Genomic DNA, 25854 nt, shown 5'->3' on the forward strand with positions numbered 1-25854 from the left:
AGAGTGGGATCCTTGTTGGCTTGGCTGGCTAATCCAGCACCCCGGGGTACTCCGATTTAACACTGACTACGGTGGATGGGGACCTAGTACACTCACAGGAGGAGATTTTAATGCTCAGTTTCTGGTCTACTACACGTCCCTCTACCGGAGCACGATGCGTGAGCTGCCAGACAGAGTCAATGACTTTCTCTCAGCAGCGTAACTCCCACGGTTAGATCCTGCACAAGGGGACAAACTAGGAGAGGAAATATCATTAGGAGAGATCTGTACAGCGATCAAGCATATGGCTAGGCGGAAGACGCCGGGGGCTGATGGCCTCCCGGTGGAGTTTTATGCGGCGTATGTAGACCTCCTCGCACCGCATTTGCATTCAGTGTACAGAGAGGCTTGGGAACTGGGTAGGCTGCCGTCGACCACCAGAGAAGCGATCATAGTGCCGCTGTTGAAGCGAGGTGGGGATTCCTGCTCTCGATCAGCATATCGGCCACTTTCGATGCTCACAGTGGATTACAAAATCCTGAGTAGGATTCTTGCAACACGTCTGTTGGAACACATGTGCCCTCTGGTACACCCGGATCAAGCGGGTTTCATCCTCACCAGGAACACGGCGACGTACATACTTCGGTTGATTAGAGTTATGGGTGATGGACACGATAGGGCGCCAGGTGCGGTGGTGTTATCGGTCGACATTGAGAAGGCCTTTGACATCGTAGAATGGCCATATCTGTTTCAAGTGCTGAGGGTATTTGGTCTTGGGGATCAGTTTGTACGGTGGACCCAACTGTTATACAAATCTGCTATGGCTAGGGTTCGTAAAGGGCCTACCATCTCAGCGGCTTATCAGGTTGGGAGGGGCACCCCGCAGGGCTGTTCCTTATCGCTGTTATTGTTTGCCCGGGCAATTGAGCCGCTGGCGGCGCATGCTAGACTGGGACGATCTTACGAAAGCCTATCGCTACGAGGGGAGATCCATTACATCTCCCTGTACGCAGACGATTTATTGCTGTACTTGGCGGATGTGGATGACTCTCTGCAGGGCGCCAGAGTCCTGCTTCGGGAGTTCGGCAATCTCTCGGGGTTAAGGGTGAATTGGGGTAAGATCTGTTTGTTCCCTTTGGCTCCGGATGGCCAGGTGCCTCTGACGGTGGGGGATTTGCGATGGGAACCTTAATGCTTACCTTACCTGGGTGCCCACATTTACCACACTCAGCCGACCTCTTGGAAGGCAATGTGGGCGGGGCGATGAGGGGGCTCCGGAGCAGCATGGAGTTCTGGCGGACTCTTCCTCTGTCGGTGGCCGGGAGGGCAGCGCTGCTGAAAATGGTGGCGCTTCAACGTTTGCTCTACTTTTTTCATACGCTGCCTGTGTGGATTCCGGCGTCATTCTTTCAGAAGCTCAGGGTCTTGACTACAGGGTTTATCTGGGGCTCGGGTAGAAGGCGGGTTGCACTGACTACCCTGATGCGGCCGAGAGCGGAGGGGGGACTAGCGGTCCCCGATTTTGAATGGTACTATCTGGCGGCGCAGTTACAGTGGCTCACGCAGGCGGTGGCTTGAGAGTTTAGAGGCCCGGAAGGACCACAGGGTAGAGTGATTCCCCGGCATGTACTGTCATTTATAGTTCTTCAACAGATGATCAGTCTTGACCAGCTTACTCTTGAGGAGCGCACTCTCCGTTCATGCTGGAACCGGAGCCAGAAACGAGCAGGGTTTCCCTATCCCGATGCTCCGGAGATTCCTCTGGGCATGTGCACAGCCCTTCCGCATGGAGGGGACTGGTCTGCGCTGGCTGTTTGGGAGGAGCTTGGGGTCGATATGTTGGGGGATTTATACAGGGACGGGGCTCTGTTATCATTTCAAGACTTGCAGGGCACTTTTGAGTTACCGCAGGGAGACTACTTGCTGCACGCTGCCTTAATAGCCAGAATTCAACGACAGTGGAAGATGGGGTTGTTGGAGCCCCCGACATCGTTGGGCTGCCAATATGTAACCATGGCAGCCGGTACGTTTAAGGCTATCACATGCCTCTACAGGCGACTGTCGACTGAGCGGCTTCCACCCCTTGATGCTCTAAAAGGCAAATGGGAGGCGGATATTGGTAGACCCATACCGGAGACGACGTGGCCGCAATTACTGCGGAGTACTTGGAAAGGTACGCGCAATGGCAGGTTTCAATTAGTTCAATTCTTTACATTACATAGGGCTTACCTGATGCCGGTTAAAATCCTACAGTATTTTGAGGGTTCCCACTCACCGTGCCCAAGGTGTAATACCGACGGATCTGATTTCAGTCACATGTTCTGGTCTTGTACGGGGCTGGGGTCCTACTGGGAGGAGGTGGTAGCATGCTTAAATCAGGTGACAGGACGCGTGATTGAGGCGGAGATGGGGACTTGTTTATTACTTTGGTTCCCACATACTCCCAGCACTAAGATTACTAGTAAGTTCTATGATTTAGGGTTAATAATGGCTAAAAGGGAGCTTACTATGCACTGGAAGTCAAAAGCGGGTCCTCATTTTCTGGGATGGAGGACTAGTTTTTTACATTGGGCGGGTAGTGAAGGGACACTTCGCTTACAACTAGCTAGGCGCACTGAAAATGAAAAAGTTTTGGAGGCAGCAAGGGCATGGGGGGCTTTGGTGGCAGAACTTCAAACCCCTACCAGGGATGAGGAGGAGGAGGAAGAGGATGCAGGGTTAGATCAAGGGGAGAGAGTGAGAATGGTGAATTCATAAGAAACGTAGAGTGAAATGGAGTACACAACTGCAATACGAAGGCCGTTTGGCATATTCCGGGCTTAGTGATACTAACGGGTTAGTGCGGAGACGTAGGGAACATACACTTACTCAACGGGGCTTCCTGCTTGTTTTTATTTTATTTTCTCCTGTTTGATGGGTTGCGAGACAGGACGACTCAGCAGTTATTGATGGGGCTGGATAAGCTGGGGCACACTGACAGGGGGGTGGGGGTAGAGGGGAGGGGGGCTAAGACTGTTGGGGAGCGAATCACTTAAGAGATTTTGACTGACATGTACATTGCCTACTGGGCCATCTGCGTAATGGCTGTGCTAGAGCTGAATATTTGAAAGGTATGCGTGGTATGAAAACAATAAAAATTCTTTAAAAAAAAAATAAGCACCTTCTTTCGAACACAATTTTCAAAATGCAATATCAGAGAACAGAATCAATAATTCAAACCGTAATACTGACATCTTCCCAATTGGCCGAATGATTTTTCTGAAAAGATTTGCATTGGGGATATCCAAAATAAACTTCAGAATTAATATTGACACCTTCGCAATAGGCCGAATGTTGTTTGTGAAATCATTAGTAGTGGAAATATCTAAAATATACTGATTAATTCATGTTGACATTTTCTCAGAAATATTAGATATTAATTTGGTAATTTATAAGGCAACCAACATTTGAACTCTAAATGTGCATCAGTGCAAAGTGTCCATCCTTTATTGCATTTTAAATACAAAGTATATTGTCCAGATTTTGAAGTAGGTCTATCGTGGAAAACAATAGCCACTGTTTTAAAAGTTCTTCATGAAATTGACACTTGACCTGCCACAATATTTTTAATTTTGGTTTTCAAGTTTGTTCCATCTGCTCTACAACATTAAAATGATACATTGTCCACATCTTTCTATAAATAATGTTGACAACATTTCCAATTTGCACTGAGTACTTTCCATATCTTGATCAGCTAATTTCACTAATTCATTGAAAGACACTGTTTTGCAATCTGGTATTGTCAAATATATCAATCGTTCAGTGTCTATTTCAGTGGTAGATGAAAATCAACAGCTGTCACATGTATGATACCATCTATAACGTGGTACAAACAGATTTTCAATTTATTTTCCTTCATCTTCAAAATACTGCAAGCATAAACATAAGAAATTCCTGAGCATCTTGCTGTACCTTCTGTGTAAATTGTGTAGAACCAGAACATATATCCAGAAGATTCCGCATGCCAGAAGCAGTATGGATTTTCGTTTTTATCAGCTTTCAACTTTTCAAAAACATAATCTAACAAAGAACAGAATCTTTTTTCTTGATTTTCCATTATTGCATGCTGTAGATTTTTACAAAAGAACACAATGTTCACTATTACATTAGCATAGCAGTTGATACCTGAACTATTTTCTAACTGATATCCTACATTATTAACAACCATGTCCACTTCCATTTTCTTTTCAGTTCTTTTCTTCTTTGTAACCTCACTATAATGTTTCTCATATTTTCATTTTGGACGTATCAAACATTTTACATAAATAGGATATTCAACTAAGTTAGGCGCATAGAGTCTTCTTAACCTATTGTACTCTTTTACACAATTTACATCTGCACTAACTTTTTCCACATCAACATCAATCAAATACAATCCAGATAATGTCCTTACTCAAGACAATGCAACATATGCCATACCCTATTTAAACACAGAACTTCCAATATTTACAAAAGCACTGTCAACACTTAAACCTTGAGATTTATGAATGGTCACTGCATATACTAAACAAACAGGAAACTGTTTTCTACGAACATACAAGGATCGAACACCACAGCGAGCAATCTGTTTCACCTCTTCAATCTGATCAAATTTAATCTTCAAAAATTCAATTCCATCTCTATTTGGATAACTAACAAAGTCAACAACTTTCCCCTTTGCTCCATTTACAAATTTTTTCTCAACATCTAAATTACGCCGTAATATTACCTGACAGTTTACTGATACATATAAGATCTTTTCCAAAACAGCAGTCCTAAATATTGATTTTTCCGGACAGAAGAATAGTTACTCCTTCATGTTCTATTTTATCAGTGGCTACCATTTTCATTATTGTTTTTTTCTCCATTTTCAACAGTTCTTCATTAAATGTAGAACATTCTTTCAGTGTTGGCATAAGGCAAATTATAGACTTCTTTTCTGCAATTTTTTGGCAGATTGTTTCAGGTGCAATATTTCCTTTTGGAAATAAGATTGTTAGTAGCTGACTTTCTAAAAATTCTTTGCAATCCTTTGTTAAGACACCAATTCTAATATTTTGAAGAATGTTTCCATAATCTTCGTAATTTGCTTGTCGCATTTTCCTAATAAGTTCTTTTTATTCAAAATAACTCCAAATGTTCACATTTCCAATACTTCCAAATGATGTTTTTAGTGTCTTCATGAAGAAGGGTCTTAAAAACAGGTTGGTCTCACACTGGTGTGATTTGTAGTAGATCACCGAATACAATTACATGTTTTCCTCCAAATAAAACATTGTAAGTTGTTTTTAAAATCTGCTGCATTCTCAAATGTACAAACGCAAGCATTACGTTTGAAACCATGCTTACTTCATCAATTATCAGATGATTTGTTTTCTTCAGTACTCTTGAAACTTCGAAACAAGCTTCTCCAGATAGCTTGTGATATTCCAATTGATTTTCATGTTCCCTTTGATATTGTGTGCTGCTAATCCAGTTGGAGCAGTTACAACACACGATAAATGTGAATCTGTTGTTTTCTGTAGATAACTTGACAAACATTTAATCAAGAAACTTTTTCCAGTTCCAGCTTGCCCACTGATGTACATAAGAATGGGTTTGAATGATGTACATTGGCAAACACTATTTTCATGCAGTATTCCGTGTTCTATTTGTTGTGTAACTTGGTGATATATTTCTCTCTGTTCAGTATTCAGTTGTTCTTCTAAGTTTTTCAAAACAAAATTGTCCTGTTCTGCTTGTTGCATCACTGTTTCCATTTCACTCATTGCCATTGCTGCTTCATTTTCAAGTGAGGCTTATCCTAGTGGATCTTAACTTTATGCAGCAGAACTCTGACTATTCTGAGAACTATCTCTAGCTATTTCAGCTTCAATAGTACTTTCTTGATGCATCGCTTCGTTCAACATTTAGAGATAATTTGGAAAATTGTACATTCAATGCTATCTTTACATGAATTGAAAGAATCTTCAAAGCAGTCAAAATGTCCAAGTAATTCCATTTCACTCCGCCAAGGTTTAAGAGTTGCAGAAGAGCTAAATAGAAAAACTCCCTATTATTTGGAGTATCACAACTTAGTTTCCTGTGATTAATCAGATTTCCTTTGATATGTTTTACCGAACATCCTTCACATCCACTTACAGCATATTTTCCTTCATTTATATTTTCCGTAATATTTTTCTTAAAGCTGTAATGTTGCAGTACTTCATATAGACACATCTTTTCCAGGTGTGGACTTCTATTTCGAAAGTACGTATCCAACATATTTGTTTAAAGAATATCTGTACTTTCCTGTTCATTCAGTGCCAAGTATTCAATTTCTTGTACATATTTCAAAACACGATTTCATGTCACAGCAAGACCTAGACTTATCCAGATGATTCCTCTTGACTTTGAATATAAACGTGCAGATGTCAATTGATCTGAACATTCATACGATCCAATTTCTCGATGTTAAAGCATCTTCAAGCTGAAGCTGTACAATTTTTTGCTAAGTATCTTCGCCTGTGAAATTTCTTTTAATTCTGTCTTCTCAGATTTGGTAATATATGATGTGACATAGCGATCAACAGCAATTGAGTTATCTGCAACATATTGTACGTCCATATTTGCATTCCACATCATCAAAATCACTGGATTGTAATCATTGATGTACTTTGATTCGTCTGTTCTTTTTATATTATAAGTATTTTTTGGTCATTTTTGAGTGATATTATGCCTCACTGCTGACATAAAACTCTTTACTCTTCCTTTAGAAATTACTGGACATGGAAAACCAAATCGACATTTTGTGTAAAATGTTTACTTTGACTTGTATTTCCATCGACAATATTTTTGATGATTTTGAAACCGTAAAACTTGTTGTCTCAAGTTGTTCACTTCTTTTTCTTTTGGTATGGTACAGGTAACATATTGTTCAGTTAAAGACAGGACAGTCTCATCACTGTCAGTTCTAAATGTTGGTGCATTCTTGATCCATAATAGCATATGAATATGAGGTGCACCTCTAGCTTGATATTCCCTTCTCCAAAAGAAATCAATAACTTCACCAATAGGTGGATTCTTTTTATTACAGATGAAAGACTGCATAGCTTCAAACCTCTGATTAAAATATCTGTACACATTTACAGGATCCAGGGAACACAGTTCTCTATCTATCTACAATTCAATATTTTCTATATTTGAATTTGATTATCGTAGAAAATCAAGTAAATCATCCCATGCGTACTCAGCAGCACAGCTAAGTGTAACAAACCACTTAGGGGTTCCTAAGTTCCTTAACATAAATTTCAGTTCCCCATGACGTCAATACCAATATTCATTAGTGCCACGTTGACATGCCATCAAATAAATTAACTATGTTTCTAATTGTTCATCTCTTTCTTCAATTTTGGCAATGAATTGCTTTACAGAAACATCCGACAAATTAATTCCTGTTTTTATTATGTGATTCACTGCATATTAGGATATTTCTCAGTTTAGGAGTAGTAAAGTTAGGACTGCTAACTTTAGGACTCCTAAATGCCTTCTGTGAATACCGAAAGTCTTAAACATAGGATTTTTCTCAGTTTAGTAGTAGTAAAGTTGAGAAAAATCCTAATGTTAAGACTTTCGGTATTCACAGAAGGCATTTATGAGTCCGAAAGTTAGAAGTCCTAACTTTACTACTACTAAATTGAGAAAAATCCTAATTTTAAGACTTTCGGTATTCACAGCAGGCATTTAGGAGTTCTAAAGTAAGGAGACCTAACTTTACTACTACCAAACTGAGAAAAACCCTAATTTTAAGACTTTCGGTATTCACAAAAGGCATTTAGGAGTCCAAAAGTTAGGAGTCCTAACTTTACTACTACTAAATTGAGAATAATCCTAATTTTAAGACTTTCGGTATTCACAGCAGGCATTTAGGAGTTCTAAAGTAAGGAGTCCTAACTTTACTACTACTAAACTGAGAAAAACCCACATTTTAAGACTGTCGGTATTCACAGAAGGCATTTAGGAGTCCAAAAGTTAGGAGTACTAACTTTACTACTACTAAATTGAGAAAAATCCTAATTTTAAGATGTTCGGCATTCACAGAAGGCATTTAGGAGTCCTAAAGTTAGGAGTCCTAACTTTACTACTACTAAATTGAGAAAAATCCTAACTTTAAGACTTTCGGTATTCACAGAAGGCATTTAAGAGTCCTAAAGTTAGGACTCCTAACTTCTGTGAATACCAAAATGAGTAAGTGCCTTCTGTGAATACCAAAATGAGTAAGTGCCTTCTGTGAATACTAAAATGGTAGTAAGTTTAGGATTTTGTCTTAAGTTAGCTCTGTGAATCGGGTCCTCTATTTTTACACAATCTTTTTTGAATCTCTAAAAAAAATTCTTCCTCCTTTCAACCTATTTTTTTCTGATAATCCAATTACGCACTTTTTTGCAAATTTTTGTTTTGCTCTTGTTTCACTGTATTTCTTTTGTTTCTCTCTTCTTTATTTTCAGAAATTGTTAGACTCTTTAAAACCTTTTTTACTAATTGTTTAGCTCTCTTACCAGAAGAGTTCTTCTTTAACGGTCCATGTTGTAGTTGATCTAATTTCTCTCTTTCTCTTTTCTTTAGATATGCTTGTTGTTTTCTTCTCTTTTCCTTTGCTCTTTTTTGTCATTGTAATTCTGTCTTATTTATGCAATATATCTGTAGAAAAATATATATTTTTTAAACTATTTAGTATAATAAAAATATTTTTATATAAACATTCACACGTATAAATATAAAAATATATTCGATTTTAAAACTACAAACATATCCACATATAATTTTCACATTATAGTAACACTTACAGCTCAGATATGTTATATATTTTAAGTACATGCTGCTGGATGGGTGTTTAGAGGAGTGGAGCGGGAGTGAGAGGGGGATTGCTGGAGTGCATGGGTACTATAGTTGGAGGAATGAATCAGTAGTGTGTCGGGGGTTTGAAGGCTGCATAGATAGTACACAGAGCATTATAGCAGTACACATGTTAGTGCCTGGGCCATCGCATGAGTACCTGGGTACTGACTGTATGATTAGAGTGCTGCAAGGACAGTGCATGGTGATTTTAAAAATGCTTGGGTTCTGGCGGAGTTATTGGATAAGTACATAGTACTAGATGGGCGATTGGAGGAGTGCGTGGGTACCGGCAGGGCAATGGCTGGAGTGAAAGGGTAGTCCTCATGGGATTATAGCACTGCATGACTTAGTGCCTCGATCATTGCATGAGTACATGGATACTGACTGGAAAATAACAGTAGTGAAAAGAAACTGCATACTAAATGTATAGGTGCTTGGGTATTGGCAGAGTGATTGAATAAGTACGTGGTGCTGGATGAGTGATTGGAGGAGTGTATGGGGAGTGACAGGGGGATTGCTGGACTGCATGGGTAGTATATGGGTAATGGGAGGAGTGAATCAGTAGTGTGTAGGTAGTTAGAGGTCTGCATGGGTAGTGCACAGAGCATTGTAGCAGTGCATATGTTAGTAACTTGGTCATTGCATGAGTACATGGGTAGTAACAGAATGATTAGAGTACTGCAAGGAGAGTGCATTGTGAATTTATAAGTGCTTGGGTATTGGTGGCGTGATTAGATTAGTACATGGTGCTCGATGGGTGATTGCAGAAGAGTATGGGTACTGAAAGGGCGATGACTGCACTGCAAGGGTTCTCTACAGGTTCACTGCACAAGTACATGGGCACTGACTGCATAATTAGAGCACTGTAATGATAGTGTATGGTGAATTTAAAAGTGCATGGATATTGGCACAGTGATTAGATCCATGCATGGTGCTGGATAGGTGATTGGGGAAGTGCATGGGAAATGACAGGGGGATTTCTGGACTGCATGCGTACTACCTGGGTAATTGGAGGAGTGAATGTGTAGTGTGTAGGTGGTTAGAACTCTGCATGGGTAGTGCATGGAGGATTGTAGCAGTGCATGAGTTAGGGACTGGATGATTACAGTGCTGCAAGAAGAGTAAATGCTTGGGTTTTGGCAGAGTGATTAGATAAGTACATAGTACTGGATGGGTGATTGGAGGAGTGTGTGGGTACTGACAGGACAATGGCTGGAGTAAAAGGGTAGTCCTCGTGGGATTACAGCACTGCATGAGTTAGTGCCTGGATCATTGCAGGAGTTCTCTGAGCTCTCCCTAGCGAGAGACACTAGGGCTGCGAGCACTTTTAGCTGGACTCTCTTGCTGGCACATTTAACTGGCGAAAATTGCATTTTAAATTGTGATTATAGCGTTTTTTACGATTTGTACTTGGGGGCTCTAAATGCTAAGTTTTAATTGGGGAATTTGTTAGGCACACTGACATCTCTTCACACGCTGAACTGTCCCCTCCCTGCCTCGCCCAGTCGTCTTCTTGGAATTGTTGTTAGCGCCGGCGGGCGCCATCTTAGGTAGGGCTGGGAGTGCGCTCTAGTCGCGCCGCCCTCCCGCCCTCCCAGGTTATTTAGAGCAGCTCCTCAGCACTCTCGCTGCCTTCTCTGAGCTCTCCCTAGCGAGAGACACTAGGGCTGCGAGCACTTTTAGCTGGACTCTCTTGCTGGCACATTTAACTGGCGAAAATTGCATTTTAAATTGTGATTATAGCGTTTTTTACGATTTGTACTTGGGGGCTCTAAATGCTAAGTTTTAATTGGGGAATTTGTTAGGCACACTGACATCTCTTCACACGCTGAACTGTCCCCTCCCTGCCTCGCCCAGTCGTCTTCTTGGAATTGTTGTTAGCGCCGGCGGGCGCCATCTTAGGTAGGGCTGGGAGTGCGCTCTAGTCGCGCCGCCCTCCCGTCCTCCTCACACCCTATAAAATGTGTATTCCGGCCAGACGGCGCAGCGGGCTGGCGCAGTGGGCGCGCCGGATGCGCGCCGAAGCAGCGCCTAAGCCAAGCCCGTCTGCGCCCGTCCGCGACCGGACACGGCCCAGGGCCCGACCCCCTGCCCCGGCCAGCAGAATCACTTGGAGCAGGAATGAACTAGTAAGTTGCTCGTTCAACGTGTGTACTCCAGGACTCCACAGTGTTAGAGTAGGGTTGAATGTAGGGTGTCGTCACTACCAATTTCGTTTCCACATAGGGAAAGCAGATAACAAGACTAGTAATTTTTCCTTGTCCTGTGGCCTCATTAACGTGAGATCGTTGAGTTGTCACAAATATGATGTATACGAGCTTCTCATCGATAAAAATCCTGACCTACTGTTCATTACAGAAACATGGCTTGATTCCAACTGTGACCCTGATATTATACAGGCCTTACCAGAGAATTACCAGATGGTCCGCCTGGACAGACCGAAAGGCAGAGGAGGTGGAATTGCGATCGCCTTTAAACAACATTGGGCTTGTAAACTTGAACCAATCAGTTTGGCAAGCTGTGAGGCGGGCTTTTTCACCATAACAATTGACGGTAACATAACTCTAAAAGGCTTGCTAGTTTACCGCCAACCAGGACCTATGTCCAGATTCAAAGGTAATCTTCTAGAGTGTATCACTGAAACAGCGTTAAGAAGTGATAAGTTTCTGCTGCTAGGTGACTTAAATACACATCTAGAAGATCTACTAGACAAAGGAGCAATGGAGCTCCGTGAGGAACTGAATACCCTACAGCTAGAGCTCAAGGGACAGCTTCCCACACATAACCGTGGGCATCTACTAGATCCCATATTTGCCAACTGGGAGGATGTCCTGGCTGCACCCCCAGAGCCCTTGCCCTGGACAGATCACTTCCTTGTCCCATTTGTCATTCACCTGCCTAAGCACAAAGCTCATGCTTCCGCCCCTCTCAATTACCCTCGTCGAAGGTGGGCAACATTTTCCCTGCCAGAGTTCAATAAGGCTCTCATTGAGGAAGGGCCTCCAGGAGGCAAGGATGTGGCAACGGCAAATAAATTGCTTAATGACCGCATCATAGCCGCTCTGGACTGCACAGCCCCATTGGGTCGGCCAAAAAAAGGTGCCCACAGACAGATAACCGCTCCCTGGTTTGGCGAGGCATTGCGCCTCGCCAAAAGGGACTGTAAACGGGCAGAGAGACAATGGAGAGTGGCATATGATGATTCGATGAAAGAAGCCTATCATATCAAGAGACGTATCTATCATAATAAAATCCGTATAGAGAAAGCTACATACTATGCAGACAGAATCCAGAGGGCAGAGAATTCCGCCAAGGAACTGTTCAGCATATATAAGTCTCTAGCCACCCCAAAAACTGCAAGTCTAGACAAAGATCACTCAGTAGCAGCATGCAACCGCATCGCTACTTATTTCGGAGATAAAGTGTCTAAAATTTACGCGGCTTTCCCCGAAATACCTCATGCTGCGGAAGAGCCGATAGACCTAGCAGCAGAGGAAGATGATCGAATCCAGTTACTTAACTTTATCACCCCCTCACCGGAAGAGCTAATTAAAATTTGCAGGTCTGTTAAATCTGGCTCTCCCCGAGATCCTGCACCCCCTAAAAGATTGAGTGACAGTTTGGAGACCCTTGAACCCTACATCAGGCATGTGCTAGATGTCTCCTTCCGATCCAGTTCAATACCTGAGGATTGGAAACAGGCTGTGGTGCTTCCCCTCCGCAAGAAGCCCAACATTAGCTTCGAGAACCTGGACAATCTACGCCCCATCTCCTTGCTGCCTTATCTCTCCAAGGTAGCGGAGAAGGTGGCAAATAAACAGCTAATGACATATGTGGAGGAAGGCAACCATCTTCATCCTACCCAATTCGGGTTTCGGCCCCGTCATTCTACGGAGTCCGCCCTTCTGAGGGCCACCGAAGCTCTCAGGCAGGGTGCCGACGAGGGACAAACAATGGCGCTAATTTTATTAGATCTTAGCGCCGCGTTCGACACTGTAGCACATTCTATCTTGCTACAGTGTCTGAACAAGGTTGGGGTGAGAGGGGCAGCGTTGAAATGGATTTACTCATTTCTTACTGGCCGGGGTTTCCAAGTGAGGCAGGGTGACCACTACTCGGAGCGAATTCCTTTGGACCAGGGGGTGCCGCAGGGCTCGTCCCTGAGTCCAACACTTTTCAATCTTTATGTCGCTCCGATTGCCACCTTAGTAGAGAGTCACGGCCTCAGCTTGGTGTCGTATGCCGACGACACGCAGTTGGTTATCTCCCTGTCGCGCGCACCCGGTCTTTCGGCGGACATCTTCAGAGCATGCATGCAAGACCTTGCTGCCTGGATGTCCGCCAATTGCCTCAAGCTCAACGGAGGCAAGACCGAGGTGCTGGTCGTGGGGGGTTGCCAGTCTGCGTGGACGTCGGCATGGTGGCCATCTTCCCTGGGCCCAACACCCATTCCGTGCCAAAAAGCGAGGAATCTGGGCATTTGGTTTGATGCCGCCCTCACCTTTGGCCCTCAGATCAACCAGGTGGTCGGACTATGCTTTGGGACCCTTAAAAGCCTCAGGAAGACTCTGAAGTTCTTGCCTGTGAGAGCCCGACAAACCTTGGTGCATGCACTAGTCACATCAAGGATGGACTATGGCAACCTTCTCTATTTAGGCACCCTGGAGAAGAATCTCAGCCGCTTACAGGTCCTACAGAATGCCGCTGCCCGACTGGTGCTCAGACTACCCAGAAGAGCTGCTTCTGCAGCGGCTCTCCGGTCTTTGCACTGGCTCCCGGTCAGAAGCAGGGTAGAATTTAAAGCACTCTGTACGTGCCATCGGATCATTAATGGGAGATCCCCTCTCCCTCTGCAAGGACTTTTGACACCTTATGAGCCTCCCCGATCTCTGAGATCTTCCGGCTCTGGACTCCTGGTTGTCCCTAAGGTGTCCAGAGCACGGATGGGGGGAAGATCTTTTAGATGTCTTGCAGCCGCTAGATGGAACAAGCTGCCCATGGCACTGCGATTAGAGCCATCTGAATCAATTTTTAGAGCCAAGCTTAAAACTGCTCTATTCGCTCAGTAGGTTTGCCGCTTCTGTAAGTTCTAGTAATAAAAGTTTCTCCTCAGCGCGGGGACACGCCGTTGTTGCGTCACCATGCGCTTTATAAAACCCCCTAAATAGAAATAAATAGAAAATACATGGATACTGACTGGATAATTACAGTAGTGCAAAGAGAGTGCATACTAAATGTATACGTGCTTGAGTATTGGCAGAGTGATTGGATAAGTACATGGTGCTGGATGAGTGATTGGAGTAATGCGTGGGGAGTGACAGGGGGATTTCTGGACTGCATGGGTAGTAACTGCATAATAGGAGGAGTGAATCAATAGTATGTAGCTGTTTAGAGGTCCGCATGGATAGTGCACAGAGCATTGTAGCTGTGCATTAGTTAGTGCCTGGGTCATTGCATGAATATGTCAGTACTGACTGGATGATTACATTGCTGCAAAGGGAGTGCATGGTGAATTTATAAGTGCTTGGGTATTGGCGGATTGATTGGATAGGTACATGGTGCTGTATGAGTGATTGAAGGAGTGCGTGAGAAGTGACAGGGGGGTTGCTGGATTGCATGGGTAGTAACTGGGTAATAGGAGGAGTGAATCAGTAATAGGTAGCTGTTTAGAGGTCTGTATGAATAGTGCACAGATCATTGTAGCAGTGCATATGTTAGTGCCTGGGTCATTGCATGAGTATGTCAGTACTGGCTGGATGATTACATTGCTGCAAAGAGAGTGCATTGATGAGGTGCTTGGGTATTGGCGGAGTGATTGGATAAGTACATGGTGGTGGATGGGTGATTGGAGGATATTAACAGGGCGATGACTGCACTGCAAGCGTTTGTGAGTTACTTTACCATTTTACAACTACTTTTAATGTTACACTTAGCCAAATAGAAAGCGGGAACCATTCACATTTCTCTGCTAAAAATCTCACCATACTCGTAAACCATGCATGGATACCTCTGTACCACAACACTATGTACACCACATAAATTCACAGAACAAACTTGAAATTTAAACCAAACACCAAAAAATATATGGCATATTTCAACTGCACCTCTCTAAAGACTTTTAAAAACTAGTCTTATCACTAACACCTTAACACAACATATACACTTCCAACTTCAAAGCAACACCTAAAATTATGCGGTATACTACAAATGTACATATCCACAAACTGAAACAAACTACCATAATCAGTAATCCACATTCAAAAATACACATAATACTATACAGAATGTATATATTAAACAACAATTAAATACATTACAACAAACTGTAATAAACATTCTACATTTAATAATATATGTCAAATTTCAAAGTTCATAGTTTATATTTGACCTTTAAAAACAAAGCCAACACGTAATACACCTCATAAATTTGTAACTCAACTTTCAAATTAATTTGTAGATTATGAAGTATCAGAAACTATGAAAAGATTTTCTTATGCACATAATCAATATACACCACTGCTGCTGCAGCAATGCAAAACCAATAATGGCAAACTTTCCCTCTCTTTCACCACACGTATACATCTAAATATCAAATCACATTGCTTCCCAGATTATTTCAAATTCTAAAACACATTTCTATTGGTTACACATATTAGCCCTTGCCAACTGACTTATGAATGAACTCAAACTCCTTCTGGAATTTTTTTGAGTCTCGCCTCCACCGTGGACCGGTATCGATGGCACCGCAAATCCATACGAGAGTTAAAAAATATATTTCAAATCATTTTACCACTTTATTTAAAAACACACCACTTCTAAAGATAGCACTGACTTGGAAAATCTCACTGTAATAACATATTACTTTAATATTAATAACAAATTCACATTTTTATGCCACAATCAACCCTAACCCTATTCTGCTTAATGCCTGTTTCCATAGTAACAGTTCATGGAACACTCAACTGAACTCACAGGTCACAAGTTTAGCATATTTTCAAGATCACCACACAATGTTGCAAATACAAACAGCAGGTGTGGTTGACTTTCCAAAATATGAGCTTATCCTATGTACTGTACCTTTCAAACATTTTTTACTAACCAATATAAAACATGCTTTTTAAAGACAGAAACATACATTTGACTGTACAATGTTCTTAAACAGCCAATCATTTCTCTTCTTCTTATAAAACTGCACCGATGTAGATACCTCTCATTCTACCAACTGACTACTTCAGCTACAGACATCTTTCCCTTACAGCCATACCTCCCTTCAAGATGCTTAGAGTGTGGATTGTGGGACACTGCTATATGTTCTGGTCCAAAAGGTATGCTGAAAACAGAGGTATTGACAAAGACCTAGCATTGCAAAATGTGGACATTAAATGCATTGGACAAAGAGGATTAAAGTGACACCAATTGATGCCTTTGGTTAAAACCTTTTTACATCTCCAACCCCATGACCTCATGATTGTCCACTGTGGTGGTAATGACGTGGGTACATTAAGTGGGGTAGGTGCAGAATTGATGTTGCTTAAACTGTCTTTGTATACTCTAACATATGCCAAACACAGAAATGGAAGTGGTCCAATCAATTCTGTCCACAGATTGAGAAAGCTAGAAAAAATGTCAATAAAGCTGTTCCTGCTTATCTCAGAGACCATAGTATGGGCTCCATATACAACAACAATCTGTGTTTCGATATGGATGGCATCTACAGGAGTACATTTTGTGTACATTTCACAGATAAAGGAAACAGAGTCCTTCTCAACAACCTAAGGCTCTGCATCAGCACTTACATGTAGCTACAAAAATCTCCCAATAAACACGTGCTCTTTTTAGAGCCACCCTATAACCCAACATAAAACTAAGTTTTTCAAAAAATATCTTAATTTTTTTTCCATATACAACAACAATCTGCGTTTCGATATGGATGGCATCTACAGGAGTACATTTTGTGTACATTTCACAGACAAAGGAAACAGAGTCCTTCTCAACAACCTAAGGCTCTGCATCAGCACTTACATGTAGCTACAAAAATCTCCCAATGAACACAAGTGCTCTTTTTAGAGCCACTCTATAACCCAACATATAACTGAGTTTTTCAAAAAATATCTTAATTATTTTTTCTTGGAGTCACACACCCACCCTCGACTTCAGGAGCCGCTCACCATCGCGTTCACAATAGGGGGCCGCGCTGAGAGCCCGGCACCCATTGCGTTCACGCTAGGGGCCGCACTGGGAGCCCGGCACCCATCGCATTCACACTAGAGAGCTGGACTGAGAGCCGCACACCCTTTGTGTTCAAACTAGGGAATCCCGGTGAGAGCCATGCTATGGTTGCAACGGCAATTATTTTTTTTTTAAATGTTCACTTTCATTAATTTACATTCGCCTCGGGCACCTCATCCCCCGAAGCATGGCCACATTTTAACTTTTTTTTAAGGGGGAGGGGGGCCCTCACAGGCCACTTCTGACCCCGGGGACCCAATCCCCTGGGGCTTGGCCTCTTCATTGGGGACCTAATGCCCCCATGGTCCCACCGGCTCACCACCTCCTACGGGAGCCAGCATTGCTATTGGGCATCGGGAGCTACTAAAATGCAGCTTTCCTTGCCCAAAAGCAATTCTCCTTAACTTTATTGAAGCGAGTGGAGGTTTTCCCCATCTCGCTTCAATGAAGAAAACCAGGGTTTGCTATCACAGTGTGGAAGCCATGCTCCTGCCCTATCATATCAAACAGCAATGTACAGGGGGGGACACCCCGGAACATTAAAGGAGCCGGCCCTGGGGGGTGGAGGTTCCCAGGGTCATCAAGCGCTCCAGGAGGGGGGCGCACAGCCCCCTCCCTCTATTTTCAAACTCCCCAGTGGTGGTAGTCCCTGGGTCTACGGGAGGCGCACCTAATTTACATAGCCCCGAGTAGGTGGTGGTATAATTATATGATTGCCCCCGGGACCTGGCCCACCTGGGGGCTCATTTAAATGAAGTGGGGCAGCACCCGCTTCATTTTTCAGACGTTTTTATAAAACATCCTTGTGGGACCCCTGAACAGGCCTAGGGGGTCAGGGTGTTTCTACCCTGCCCCCTTTACTTCATTTTTCACTTTCTTTTACTGTTTTTTTGTGATTTGGTTCCACAGAGTCACAAGATGGCTGCCAGCACTTCCTGGTTTGGAGTGTTGGAAGCCAATCACAGTGAAGCTTGGGGTCGGGAGGGGTCGCGAACGCACCGCTGCCCTAGATATTGATATTTTAATTTTTTTATTTTCTCAGTAACTACTGAACGGATTTACACCATTTAAAAAAAAGGTCACTTTCTGGACCAAGAGCTACCTTTTTGCCAAATTTGTTATCATTCCATTCAGCAGTTCGGGCTGTAGCCTTGGCTAAAGTTTCCTATGGAAATTAACATTGAGAAAACACTTTTTGGGACTCCCTTTTTTCCCAGGCCCGCTTGATGAATCACCCCCAAACTTTCAGGATAGGAGCTTACCTGGATAGACCTTTTTTTAAAGGAAGTTTGGGAAGATTCGTCAAACGACACCTAAGTTATTAGCAAATCAAAAAATGCTTTTCCTATGGAATGTAGTTTCTAAATATGTTACCTACCGGCGGTCGCCAGTAGGTAGTTATAGTTAGGAGCTATTTTCCATAGGAAATCCGCAACATTCTATTCCCAATAATTTTAGCGCCGGTTGACGAATATTTTACAAAACTTGTGGGGCGCTCCAGTCTGCTTCTATCCTGAAAGTCTGGGGGTAATTCATCAAATGGGGGCCGAGAAAAAAGGGGGGTCCCAAAACGTGTTTTCCCCATGCAATTTTCCATAGGAACCTTTAGTCGCACCTACAGCCCGAACTGCTGAATGGAGTTACACCAAATTTGGCAAAAAGGTAGCACTTGGTTCAGAGTCGTGCCTTTTAGGTACATGATGTAAATTCATTCAGTAGTTGCTGAGAAAATCAAAATTAAAATCATATATATATGTATGGGCGCGGTGGATCCACGCACCCTAAGCGCACCCTGCCGAGCATGAGCTGTATGCTAATTGGCTGTCAATACTCCAAACCAGGAAGTGTTGGCAGCCATCTTGTGCATCAGTAGAACCAAGGCACAAGAAAACAGAAGGAAAAACACACAAAATACAAAGAGTGGGCAAGGTAGAAACACCCTGACCCTCTAGGCCTGTTCAGGGGGTCCCACAAGGGAGATTGCAAGATTTGCGCAGGGTGCGCGGATCCTGCCGATAAAAAAACAAACATCCTTGGTAATTAGCCCCAGGGGGGTCAAATCCCGGGGGCAATACTGGTTATGTAAAGGGGGGCCCAGAGGGGCCCCCATGCCCCAGGGACTGCCAACCCAGGGGCTTTTTTTAATTATGTGGGGGGGCTCTCAGGCTCCCCCAGGCTCCCCCAGCCCCAGGGACTGCCACCCCCGGGGCTCCTTTAAATTAGGTGAGGGGGCTTTCAGGTGAGGGGGTGGCAGTCCCCCTCACCTGAAAAAAAAGGGGCATGGCCTCTGAACACCTGTCTGCAACGCAGCTCTCTGGCGCATACTGGAGGTACCTGGTGGGCTATTTGGCCTCCAGGGACCCTCAGGATTGAGGAGGAATTAATTCCCCAACTTAAACTGTGCCACAGGGTGTGTTTGCACACGTCACCTCAGGCCATGCCCCCTTCCTTCACAGTCATTCACTCACTAACACACCCACACACACACTTGCTGTCTTCAAAACAAAACACAGACAGTGAGTCATTCATTCATGCATCTATGTGCTAATTAATACCCCCACCGAACCATACAGACACTCTGACACTCATACTGATACTCAAAAAAACAACTATTAACCCATATAGACACTCATGTAGGAGAGAGTGGGTAGTGTGCTGTAGCTTCACTGCCTAGGAATGTACAATTACTTCAAGCAGTGACAATAGATAGATTACAACAGTCTGAGAAGCAAATCTACAAGCCCCTTACGCCACTTTTGTATGTGCTATACTATGACTAACTCTATATACTCTATTTCAGATCACTAAACTGGAGGGTGCACTATGAACAAGCACATACTTGGACACACAACCAAGGTAAAAGGTGAGCTACGAGTATTTTCACCGCTATTAACTGCTCCATCTATAACTTTCACTCTCTCACAGTTTTAATGTTGTTTTCTCTCTCTCATCATTTTTCTTTTAAAGTTATGGATGTTGCTGTCCACCCTGCCGTGACCAACCAAAGCTGAGTTCAAGTTGTGAACGCTGTTGGCCACAGTGTTTACACAACGTAAGCAGAGAGACCTAGATATACAATGCCTCTGATTAAATGCATTAGAAATGAAAGACCTTATTTACAAGCCCCTTGCGCCACTTTTGCGTCACTTTTAACATGGGAAAATTAACACAAAATTGGTGCAAGAGGCTTGTAAATAAGCCCTAAAGAATATTGTCCTGCATAATGACTTGATCTCTTACCTAATTCTGTCTCATCTCTGAATCATTGTAAAGACCTGTTGGTCCATACTGTAAATCTGATGCAGTAGGCACTTCCGTAAAGACACTTCTTGAACGCGGGACTATAAGAAAGGTGGAATGTATCAGGTACACTGCAGACGTGCAAATTAAAAATGATTGCCAAGTATTACCTTAACTTGTAATGTTTGACCTCATTTAGTCACATCGATCTAATTTTGAACACTTATTTTTATTTTTGTTTTGCAGATTACCTACGCTACTTCTATTGAAGTCCATATCACATTTTGTTTAATTGTTTTTTTAACGTTATGTTTCTAGTTATTTATTGTTGTTTTAATAAAAGTTAACTAAAAAAATGTATATGTCTGCTTTTTCTGACAACATTTCACTGTTATTTAGTGTGATAATAATACAGTTAGAAAACATTTAAAAATAGATATGATATTTAAAACTTGAAGTATAATACTGAGGCTAACTCTTTACCAGCTCGTTACCAGAGTCTATAGCTACGACTAACGGTTCCTATGGAAAACTTTTAAAACTCCAGCACAGTAACTGTTTCGATTAGCAGCATAGTGTGGTGAACTTCTAACCTCTGTGCTCACTTAAGTGTTCCATGAACTGTTACTATGGTAACAGGCAGTAAGACTTTTGGGGGTAGGGATGAAAGGTACTGGCTGTACAGAAACCGTTATATTTACCCAGGATCCTCTACATGACAGAAAGGAAAGCAAAGTAAAACCGAACACTGTGTACCAGATGTACAACCCATTTCACCACTTTCGCTTCACTTTTTCCATCTTAAAAGTGATGCAATAGTAACGCAATCAACTTGTAAATCTGTCCCTATGCACATAACGAGCAAAGCAAGCACACAACTCATTCAATTCTTTATCGATCACAATTAGACAGTGTTGCTTCACGATTCACAATGAACTTCAATAAATACTTTGCACCTATTTAAATGGAAGACGAGATTGTCGAGATTACAAAACTTAGTGGCATATTTACAAAGACAGAGTTAAAATTGTCGTCGCTTTCACAGCTGCAAGCTACAACAAAAACACCAAAAATGGACTTCAAAATCCTTTGTTATCTTGCCGAAAGATTTTCTCAACATTGCTGTTTCCTATGCAAGAGTGAGAGCCACCCCCGGAGCTATAAATATATGGTTGGGGGGCTTCAAGGCCCCCTGCAAAATTTGAAGTGTGTGGGCCTCAACGACCTCCCTCAAGCCCCTGGAACCACCACCCCCCGGGGATTTGTGTATTGTGGGAGGCAAGCTGCATGGCCCTCCGCCTAGAGCCCTTGAGGGCCCTGGGGACCGCCATGCCCCAGGGCCGGCTCCTGCAGTGTCCCGGGGTGCCAACCCATGAGACACTGCTGTTTGCTATGAGAGGGCAGGAATCTCGTGGTTCTGCCCGAGCGTTCACGTGAGGAGCCGGCTGGGTCTCCTGCTTCCTAGACCGTGGCTGCGACATCGGAGATGGCTGCTGCTTTGGCCTGGCCCGTGACCACTGAGGATCTCCCATGCCCATCTGCTGGGCCGCTTAGGACACCCCGGAGGTGTGTGGACTGGGGTGCTGCCACTGTATGTAGGCGGGCTGCGACAGCCTGTTGCTGTTCGCATTGGAGCTTGGTGAGTGGCGCGGCCACTGCTGATCAGCCGCGCCTGGGAAGGTGACGGGCGTCGGCTGCACACCCCTGCGGCCGTGGTGATTTGGAGCGTAGCTGCCGGGGACCCCAGAGAAGGTGAGGCACTGTTGCGCTGTGCTGCGGGGGGCCGTCTGGGTGCCTGCCTCCCCAGGAGCTACATGTTACCTCCAGCGGTCCTGCTCCTCTTCTGAGCCACATTCTGTGCTGGGAGTGGTGATCTGTGTGTGGCGAGAGTTTCCACAACTGCCTATGCAGCCCTGCCCAGCGATTGGAGCCCCCGTGTACCTGTGCCAAACTCCATACTGATCCACTGGCGGTTTCATGCTTGTTGCTGGGACTGGTGTTGGGTGCTGAGGCTAGTGGCTGGAAGTTCGCTGCTCTGAGGTGCTGCCACCCATATGACTATACTGTTCTCCTCCCTCGGCTCGGGTGTCCAAAAATTACAGTTGAATACCCTCCCTCACTGTCTGCCACCACATGAATCATCATCACTCACAATCACTCACTCATCGTTGCAATCATAGTTACCTTTTACAATCCAAGCATAGGTAGGTAAGACAGTAGGCAACACATTGAAATTTGGTATTGGCACTCTTGTAAATCAACGATTTCTGAAGCAGCCCTGCTAAGTGATGCAAAAAAAAGGATAGGCATGCGAGGGAGGCAGGCATTGTCTCCAATATTACTTAGGAAAATATCTTAAGCAAGAACTATTACATAAAAGTTGCAGGCATAATACTACACATAAATGCAAAGTGATAAACTCAATATAAACATGAACAAAATATGGTATATTTTATATTCAAAATAGCAAATATATTTATTTGATGTACAGTTAATAAAAAAGCTCAAATAGAATTGAGAGACTATCCGTACAACTATTCAGAAATCATCTCTTCTGATGAAATTGCATATCATACAGTAGAATACTTTGATGTAAGTACAATCAGATTAACATTTCCTAAAATATTCATGATATTGTTTGTGACTAAACAAGTTGATTAATTGATTATAGTCAATAATAAATGACAATACAACATATCAATTTATGGATGGCTTGAAGATGTAGTGACTACGCGCATTTCGGCGAAATGCCTTCATCAGGAAGCCATCACATTATCTTTAAGTAAGCGTGAGAATTATGCTGGCCTGAAGTTATGGTGGCTCGATCCCTCTGGTAAGCAAGCTGCAACTGCAGGCAGGAAGTTGGTGAGAGTGTGCCCACCATAGCAATACAGACATAAAATGTCAGAGGGCACACAAGATCTGTTTAGATGTACACTAAATTCGGCAGTGATGTAAATTCGTAGGAGCTAACAGCCGAAAAAGCAGATCTAATTCTTTGTAAAAAAAGATTGGCTTCTCGATCACGGTTATTATCATGAAAGGTTTCCCAAGAGAAGTTGATTTTAATCTTCATGAGTGGAGCGGAAGTTTTCTTTAAAATGTATCTTGCTTCAAAACGTGGTATTAAAAAGTGACAGCCACTGCAATGTGTGATACATTTATGGAGCGTTGGTCAGAGGTGAATCCATAACTACTCAATCATGATATGAAATACAGAGATATACTTGTACTGGATCTTTATTCTTCCTAATACGAGGGGAAGAACTGTTAGGGGACTTGAGCCCTCAGCATGCTGCGGACACAGGTTTCCAGAACAATAATAAGCAATAAGCGAGGTGGGACCGCTGTTGTCCCTGACAAAATTCCTTTCGTATAGCCTTGCTCACACAGAGGTGGTGATTCTGCTGGTGCACTGCAGTGGACAAAGCTGCTTTGCATGAGGATGTCACTCTCTTCTTTGTCATCATCACCTTCCACTGTGATTTGACTTGTAGCTGATGTCCTCCGGCTCTCCTCACCACCACGTTAACCAATTATTTTAAGGTCCTTCTCCTCGAGGGACATTTGTCTGGCAAATGGTGCATACCGCAATGTGCTTCCCCTCTTTGCGAACTGTAAAAAAGCTCCAAACTGGGGAGAAGTACTTTTATACTGTGCCACTGCTAATGCCTGAAGAAAAATTGAAAGTAGATGGGCTTGTCTTTGATTGCCTCTCTGCAGTGAATACCTCTACTGAGGTAGGGATTGGTGCAGGTCTGATCTGGGGCTTTGCAAATATGGGAGCTGGTGGTGCTACCTGTGCCACATCCCTTGAAGAAGGTTGAATAGCAATGTCAGACTCCTCTGTGTCACCTTCCACAATGACTAGCTCTTCGGGGTCATCCTCTTCATCTGCTTCCATAATCTTAAGGCTTTCTGGAACATTTATTTTACCCTTGTCTTTCCTGATGTCTCCCGGACTCTCCAGGGGTCCATTACAAGTCTGTATCACCATAATCAGAAGTGGTGCTTGAAGTAGATGGTGGAGTAGTAGTCTTTCTTTTCTTTGTTGGAGGTCTGGGTGCCATTGATTCTACAAGAGGAGTTTCATGTTCAGCAGGAAACCTGACCTCCTCTATAGCTCAAACTTCAGTTAGATCTACTATTACTTGCTTTGGCTGCTGTCACCTTTGCTCTGTTTCCCGAAATGACTGGGTACTCCTTTGTGAGAGGGATTATTCCAATTCAACATCATAGTTTGTAAGCGTTGCCATTATCGCAGTGGCTACCTCACTGACTGACATGGTCTTGGGCTTAAATTGCTCTTGATGCAGGAGTGCTGCTCCCAATTTGCTACATGGAGGCCGGTGCAGCAGGAGTACAACTTTGTCCACAAAAGGTTTAGTCCAACACACCACTGATGGAAAGCTGCTTTTTTCACTGAGCAATTTCTTTTGAGAAAATTTCCTCGGGCCATCTTAAAGCTTTCAATTGGTAGTGGCACTAAACTCACAAGCAAAAGAGATTGGAGGAACAACATGTGACGTACCTGTACAGTCCTTCTCTTTGGCAATACTGTGAGTGATGTTTCGTCTCTTGTGCCTTTAAAAGCAAACAAGCAAGAAAAACATTTAGTGAAATGTGACATTGTGGCAGTTTGAATTAGTACAAACAAAGGCAACATTAGTGTGGGTGGCTACTGAGGCAATAAATAATAACCACTCTAAAGTTAAACGAAAACACCATATTATAAAATGTAATTCCCCGTCAGGATAACACACACAATAGACATGACGATAAAGGTGTCACCAGAGGCACTCAGGCAACGGCATGGGTTAATAGAATAATGATATTTTATAAAGTTCAGATAAGTTTGTGCACGTATGGCAGCCAGGCAATGTAGTCGAGTGAGAAATAGAATAATAATTACAAAAAATTGATGATGCTGATGTGTTTGCAGTACACCTCAGCCAGGGTGTCCTGGAGGAAATGGTGTTATACTAAAACAAAACTAAAAGTTGTTGCAAGGCTATGCGCCTATGGTGGATGGATGGGTGGATCAATGGACCGACCAAGGCAAAAAGAAAAAAAAATGTATTGAAAAAAGAAAAGTAAAGCACATTTTTTTTAAAGTAACTTTAAAAAAACTAATTCAACTAAAAAATAAACAATTAAAATACAACACATTAAAAAGATAAAATACACATTTTAATTTAAAAAATCTATCAATAACGCCAATGTTTGTATGGGAGGCTGAGAAGAAACCTATTATGAGGCAAAGAGGTGCAACATGCAAAAAATGCATCTGATATAAAAGTACTGTTCATCAAAATCATATTCTTAACATACATACTACAATGATCCTAAAGCATAATATTAAACTGATATCACATCCATCCATGCAAGCCAATGGCAAAGGAGCGCTGGCTGGATGCACAAAGTGGCTGCCTGTCAGTGCCACATGGTCAAACAACAACACTGATCAAGGAAGCATGGGGAACAAAGAATGTATGCAAACATAAGGCAAAA

This window comes from Lissotriton helveticus, chromosome 6, assembly GCF_964261635.1.
Source record: "Lissotriton helveticus chromosome 6, aLisHel1.1, whole genome shotgun sequence".
Taxonomy (NCBI): Eukaryota; Metazoa; Chordata; class Amphibia; order Caudata; family Salamandridae; genus Lissotriton; species Lissotriton helveticus.